Here is a 7,561-nt window from a genome sequence, read left to right as displayed (position 1 = left end):
GGCTGCTGTTCCCTTCTGAATCCGTTCTCCAACGGTGCTGGGAGCGGCTGCGCTCCAGGCCCCGAGCGCTGAGACCATCTGGGGCCACTCCGTGCGAACCAGGGCTGGCCCACCTCCGCCGGCTGGAGCTAGGGCGAACGGGGTCGTTTCTACGGCGCTCAGGCCCAGGGATGTCCGGTCAGGGGCTCCACAGCTGTGATCTCTGGGCACCAGGGGTGTTCCCACGGGGGCCGGGCCGGGAGTGAGCCCAGGCAGTGAGACCCCGCGCCTCGGAGGCTCGGCGCGCCCAGCCCGTGGCTCTCCGGGCAGCGCGGCGAGGGTGTCCAGCAGGTCCCGCACGCAGCTGGAGATCCGACCGCCGCGGTTCTACTCCAGCCCAGCCAGCCAGCCAGCCAGCGGCAGCCGGGGGCGGGGAGTCCGGAGCACCGCCCCGCCAGCGCGCCCCGCCCGTGGGAGAGGAGGGGCTGCGGCGCCGCGGACCACTGGAGGCGCAGCACCGTCGTCACCGCAGCTGTGGGCGCCGGAGACCGCGGATCCACGCAGGCGGCGCCCGCGCCTCCGCTCCCCGGCCGGACCTCGCGCCCTCCCGACCGCCGGGGCCGTCTGCAGCCTCCCGCCGCTGCCGCCGCAAGGTCAGCGGCGCCGCTGCTCGTCTTCCAGGTAGGTGTCCTAGCTGCGGAGGGGACCTCTGGAGCGGCGCGACGGTGCCCGCACCCCGGCCCGCGGGCATTGTGCGGGGCCGGAGGGCCGAGGACCCTGAGGGACGCACGGCCGGGCAGCCCGGCTTGGGCCTCTGAGGCATCGAGCCCTCCGGGGGTTCCCCTGGCCAGAGAGCCCGGGGCGGCGGTGCCAGTCCTCCCCGCGGCCGAGGTGGGAGGGGGCGTCTGGGTCCCGGTCCGCGCTCGCCGCCCTCCCCTCCCCCTCGTAGTGGGGAATTCCGGCCGCCCGGCTCTAGTTCCTGCATCCCCCCCGCCCAGCCCCGCGCCCCGGCTGCTGGGATGGAAGCTGGGGCAGGGACAGGGACAGGGACTGATATAATTGTCTGCGGAGAACCCGACCGGCGCGCCCGCGCCCTCTCCAGCTAACGCCTACGCTTCACCTTTCAGGGAAGCTGGGGAGCGGAGAGGAGCGGCTGGGGAAGTTGTGCATTGGGTTTTATTGTGCGCGTGCACTGCGGACTGCCCTCTCGGGGCACCCCTGACCACAAACTGCTGGCGCCCCTGCAGCCTTTCCTGCAGCCTTCGTCCACACCCCCGGCCAGGGCCGAGCCTGCCTTCTCCGGTTCAGACCGGGACAGGGTTTTCATTGCAGTCAAGACGTGCTTCCCCTGCATCCAGCGGGAGCTGCCTGCAAAATGTGGGGCCGGGGATGCTGGGCGAGGAGGGGATGGGAGACCTAGGGAGGAAGCCGGGAAGAAGTAATGACACCAGCACATTTTTTAAAAAAGCCTCTGCTGTATACAGACACATCTGCATGACATCTTTAAAGCTGTTTTTGAAAGTTATGACCAGATACTGATTTTGTGGCAATCTGTTATATACCTGAAGGTAGCTTAAACAGAGACGTAAAGCTGGGGAAAGCATTACATAATGGACGTGAAGCAATTGACACGAAACTAAATGAACCCATTGGGTTGCCAGATTATTTCTTCCTCCTGGATGCAAAGTCCTATAGGCTTTTTCCCTATAAGAATTTCCATTTTTAAATCGCTGGATTAGTTTTAGCAAACTGTGCTTTTTTTCCCCAAATAACAAAATAATTTTTCTTGACTATTTTTTCTTAAATTTAAAAATTGCATGCTAATGGATAGTTGTATATCATAGAGCTGATTAGTATATGTGGTCTTTCTCCAGAGGTAAAAATTTTTAATATTCCTGCTCAATATCATTAACTTTGTTTTCCTCTTGGTTGTATTTTTTCGCCCTCCCTCCTCCCCTTTTTGTTTTTTGGAAGCATTTCTACAGTTTTAGGTACTGCGAGCTCACAAAGTTGATATTCCTATCCAATGCTACAGCATTGCAGATACAAAGACTAATAATAAATGAAACAGAAGACCTCACAGTAACTCAGAGTGAGCAGGGTTCCCAAGGTCGAAGGGAAGCTGCAGTGTAACCCGGCAATAATCACCTACAGAGAATATGCATAACCCTCCTTGGGTTATAAGGAAAGCCCTGATTGGTGGAATATTATTCCTATTATTATTTTACCCCTGGATTTCGTGTGTTTCCCCCTAAAACTAATTTTTTTTCTCCAAGTAGAAACACAATATTTTGAAATTAAAATCTTTGCTTTTAGAAAGCCTAAAAATCCAGGGTTTGCTCATATTTTCAGTTTTCATGTTGATAACTCCATTTTACATTCAGCGGATGGATTCCTTTTGGGATATCTCAGTTTCAAATTATGATGGTTTATCAGGTGTCTCTTGGTTATAATATTATGTGATTCTGTTAGACTTTTACAGGATCACTTAATATATTTAAGTTTTCTTGTCCTTAGTTGGCTTTAACTTTACGTTAGTTAACTTTATTCTAAGAAAAAAGGTAAAGTCCTTTCAAGAAGAAATATTTATTTTTGGAGATCTGTAGCATCACTGCAGAAGTAAAATTAGGTTAATGCCTAAGTAGATAAAATTGTTTTTAAAAATTATTTTTGGCTGCGTTGGGTCTTCGTTGCTGCGCGCGGGCTTTCTCTGGTTGCAGCGAGCGGGGGCTACTCTTCATTGCGATGTGTGGGCTTCTCATCGCGGTGGCTTCTCTCGATGCAGAGCACGGGCTCTAGGCACGCGGGCTTCAGTAGTTGTGGCACGTGGGCTCAGTAGTTGTGGCTCGTGGGCTCTAGAGCGCAGGCTCAGTAGTTGTGGTGCATGGGCTTAGTTGCTCCGCGGCATGTGGGATCCTCCCGGACCAGGGATCCAACCCGTGTCCCCTGCATTGGCAGGCAGATGGATTCTTAACCACTGTGCCACCAGGGAAGTCCTAGATAAAAGTTTTATGTGACTTTACTCATAAAACTGTTGGACTAGGGAGAAGGTATAATTTTTATTAAAATGTCTTGGTTAAGTAACATGCAGTAATCATTCAGTGGACACTTAACTTATTGAGCACCTGTCTGTTTAGGACATTGGTCTAGGCATGTGGGAGATACAAATAAGAGTGAAAAGATGCCCCTCTGTCCTCAAGAGTTTGTTGTCTTGTTTGGAAGGATAAGGCATGAATTCTCAAAATAGGGACTGTTTTTTTTACTTCAAAGGTTAAGTAATAATTCTAATACGTTTTTAAAGTTTGTTTTTAATTTTGAAAAAAAGGTCTCATACTATCTGTTGATGTCTGAGACTTTTTTTTTCCCACTCAACATTATGTCACTAAGATTCATCCGTATTGTATGCAGCTGTAGTTCACTGACTTACACTGCTGTACAATATTCCATCATTTGTCTGTAACACAATATGTTTCCCTGCTCTCTTACCAATGGCCTTTTTTTTTTTTCTCATTTTTAAGAAGATTGCAAAGAGTGATGCTTTGATCATTCATGTTTCCTGGGGCACATGGGCAAGTGTTTCTCTTGGGTAAATACCAAGGTATAGAATTGTTGATTGTGTAGGATGTGTGAATATGCAACTGATAGATATTGCCAAATTATTTTCTAAAATTGTACTAATTTACACAAGCCAGGGAAACAAGCAAACATGAATAATCAAATACAAACAAGCATAAGTGTGTGCGTGTGTGTGTGTGTGTGTGTGTCGGATTGCCTTCCCTTGGCATAGTGATTTGGAGAACACATTGCTGGTAATTCCAAAAGCAGTTGAATGACAATGTGGCAGCAGCATCTTTAATACAAAAAAAAAAAAAAAAAAAAAAAGACCTCCCCAGGAAAAAAGCTTGTTGCTTACCAATAAAGTCAGAAGTTATCAAAAAAGCTCATAAGAAAGTAAAGGACTCTCTTTTTTATTATTATTAATAATAATAAAGCCTCTGTTATTCAAGGATGATTATACACATCCCTTGCTTCGGCTATACATTCCTTACATCCCCTACAGAGATGTGTGTTTATATGATTTGAAATCCAGAGTGAACTTAGTAGTTTTGATCAAGAAAATGAACTAAAATTAATTTTAGGGGTAACTGACATGATGTCCATCTCAGTTACTGAACTTAGTAGTCTGCCTTTCTAGTGGTTCTGAGTTTCCATGAACTTTGGAGGCAGTTCTACGTCCATCCATTCGATCACCAACCCCTTGTCCGGTCACTTCTGTGGGTCTCATGTGGCAGTGACATGGGCACATTGAGTGTCATTCTTCTTCATTCAGCCAGCGTTTATTGAACACCTAGTATGTGTCAAACACCATATTAGGTGCTGGATCATAAACATGTCTGCTCTCAAGGACCTACCCAAAACAGACTATACCAAAAACAAATCACTGTTGAATATGTATACGTGTGTGTGGGGTGGATCTGGCTTTGGTTTTAGAATTTGCATGAAGTATCTATTTTTTCTTTTGTTCCCTAAACTTTTTCCAGATTTATGTTTAGACCTCCTTGAGTTGGGAGTGCTTAAATATAGTTTTATTTTATTGGCTTTTTAAAAGCAGAAGCTTTAGAAGGACTTACTCATGGTAAGTCCTTTTGTCATGTTATCAAATAGGAGAAAGACAGAGGGAGGTCAGGAAAGAGATATCTGGATAGGTGAATTCAGATTTGCTGGGAATGGACCATGACTTAGTATCGAATTGATTTTTAAAGGGAAAAATAGAAAATAGACAAAGATGAATGGTTATTAAGAGATCCAACTTGGGTACTACAGGGAACTGAGTATATTGAGTCACGATGGTCTCAAGACGAATTTCCTGGTGGGTTATATGAACCCATTTTCTTGAAAGTTTGTATTCACTTACTTTGTGTATGTATGAATGTAGTTTTTATATTAAAATACATCATAATGCAAATGTTAAATATTTTTAAAAGGATTATGTTAATAGAGTGGTGAATTATGGGAAGCAGAAACGTCCAAGGACTCTTTCTTACAGTGGTTTGGCAGGTTACTTGAAAGTAAAAACTACCCCGTGTGAGGGAATTCCATCTGCTGGGGCCAGTGTCTCAGAAAATCTATATAGTAAGCGGACAAAAGGCAAAGCTTGAAAGGAGGTCACTCCAAGTAGTCTGATAGCCAGGACTATCTAAGGGATAACTGGGTTAGAGGGAGCATTAAGTATGTAACTTCACTCTTAAAATAAGCTTAAGTAAGTAAGTAAATAAATAAATAAGCTTAAGTACATAACAATAAGTTTAAATAGGTAAAAAACATTTAAGTAAAATATTGCCAGAGTATCATTTAATATGTTTCACCAGTGTTATGAGACTGAGTACAAAGAATTCATGATTAATACACGAAAGTTACCTTCTCCTTAGAGATGATGGATTATATGTTTTTCTGTTCAAGAAAAGCTAGATGTCAGTTTGTAAAATATATGAAGAAAGTACCCAGACACTGAAGATACTTATATTGGCTTGATGTGTTGATGCTTGAATGACCTTTATATTAGATTCATGAGGTGTTAGAGGTGAAAGGACTTTAAAAAATCTTTTATTCCAATTCCAACCTCTCCCATTTCCCAGGTGGAAAAACTGAGGCCCAGAGACTTGCCCAGTGAGGTGCTAGCACCATTAGCAGATAATGTGTCAAATAATTTACTTCTTCTGGTGGTAACAGGAAATAAAGCTCTTTCCTAAATTATGAGTATGTGAATAAGAAGATGAACCAATAGCAACCTCTGCAGTGGATTTTAAGCTTCCTTTCTGTCATTCTCTTTGAGTGGTTGGTGTAGGAAGTGAAGTGAAGCATATCTTTTAAATTTTTCTTAGATTTTTAGAGAGAAGGCTTTGTTTTTGAGGGTATGATGAGAGGAATAAACACTACAAATATGATTATTTAAAATTTTTTCATGTTTGCTATTTTGATACCCATAGCTTTGTCTTTTAACTCAATGGACGGGAAAGGATAGAGAAAATTAAACTATCCTGTGCTTCTTTTCCTTTGTCATTCTCTTTCCATAAGCTAATATGAGACAAAATCAAAGTGTAGAGGGAATTGAGTCAGGAATAGAACATCAACTTTTATTTTTTTATCTTGCATCTTATTGAGGCAATTCTCACTGTAGCTCTTGAGACAGACCTATCCACCTTTTGAAAAGAGTGTGGAAGTAGAAGGGAGAACACAGCAGTATATTTTCAGAATCTTTTTTTCAAAAGTCAAATCTAAAATAAACCTGGCCTCAATTTCCAGCAATAGCTTTATTTCACAGCTCCTAAACCAGTGCTTAAGTTTTACCATAAATTTGAAGAAGTTACCTTAATGTTTTTTATACATAATACAATGTTGCTACAAGTAACATACTGTGATCAACTACTAAAGTTTAAAGAATAAAGTATCTAAAAGAACCTTACAATTAAAAAAATTTTTTGTTACATGTCATTTCTGTAGATAAAGTGGAAAGTCTGATTCTATTTTAAATTATGATACAATTTTTGCTTTCTGTTTGACTGTAGCAGCTAGACAAGCTTTTGCATATTCGCACCCCATCAGGCAACAATCTGAACAGTTTTTGTTGTATAATTTCCCTAGAATAGAAAAAGTAGCACAATTTGAATGCATGTTGATTATGAAAAGACATCAATGAAATTCTTTTTGATCTCAGTAAACCTCCAGTTGAAGCAAGAACTATAAAAAGAGTGTGATCTCCAAGGTAGGCCAAGCGAATGTAGGATCCATGTGAAACTTCAGGAAGATAGCAAGGGAAGGGAAGAGATCAAAATCCACAGGAACTCAGAATGATGGAACAGGAAGGTCAGGGAAGGAAGTAGATGGATATTATATCCCAGCTTGTCTTCCAGTTTTATTTCAAAAAGGGCCAACAGAGGAAATAAAAGTGTGAATCTAAAGGCTTTTGGAGATCAGATATTATAGAAGATGTCTATTTCTACACTTAAAAAAACCTTTTAAACATCTTAAAGAATACAGAAGGCATAAGATAAAAGATTGATAAATTAAACTTCATTTAAGAAAATATAGTATGTGTAACAGACAGGAGATAAACATCATCACACCAGGAAGAAACTGTTTATAACACGTTGTAGACTACTGGTAACTTCTTAATATCCAAAGAACTCCTATGTATCAATGAGAAAAAATGACTCTTAATCTAACAGAAAAAGGGGCAGAGGAAATGAACAAACAGTTCACAGAAAAGGAATTACTAGTGGCACTTACAAATATGAAATTATGCTCAACTTATAAGAGAAATGCAGTTTTAAACTATTCTAACCTGTTAAATTGGCAAAGATCTTAACGTTTGTTAATTCCTTGGGGTGGCAAGGCTTTGGGGAAACTGACAGGCTCATACATTGTTGGTAGAGCACAGCACCTATGGATAGCAATTTGGCAATATGGCCAAAATTAAAAATCCACCTGCCTTTTCATGCCAGGAAATCTAAGAAATTTTGCCACAGATATATATTTGTACATCGCAAAATGAGTTTGCATCAAGACATCCACCATGGCATTG

At 42.8% G+C, this 7,561-nt stretch overlaps 1 protein-coding gene across 5 annotated transcripts in view; it reads left to right on the top strand.

Annotated features, from left to right (window-relative positions):
* Positions 1 to 469: 469 nt before the first annotated feature.
* OSBPL6 (oxysterol binding protein like 6) overlaps positions 470 to 7,561 on the top strand; it is a 206,828-nt gene continuing 199,736 nt past the window's right edge. For all 5 annotated transcript variants that reach the window (XM_022570127.3, XM_089916623.1, XM_089916625.1 and 2 more), the window contains exon 1: positions 470 to 660. The gene's annotated coding sequence lies outside the window, so the exon portion shown is untranslated. The remainder of the gene's footprint in view (positions 661 to 7,561) is intronic.

Source organism: Delphinapterus leucas, chromosome 8 (assembly GCF_059928025.1).
Source record: "Delphinapterus leucas isolate spDelLeu-1000000601 "Yukka" chromosome 8, BTC_Dleu_Yukka2, whole genome shotgun sequence".
Taxonomy (NCBI): Eukaryota; Metazoa; Chordata; class Mammalia; order Artiodactyla; family Monodontidae; genus Delphinapterus; species Delphinapterus leucas.
Note: the sequence above shows the minus strand (reverse complement) of the source record. Positions and strands in the feature narration are given on the sequence as shown.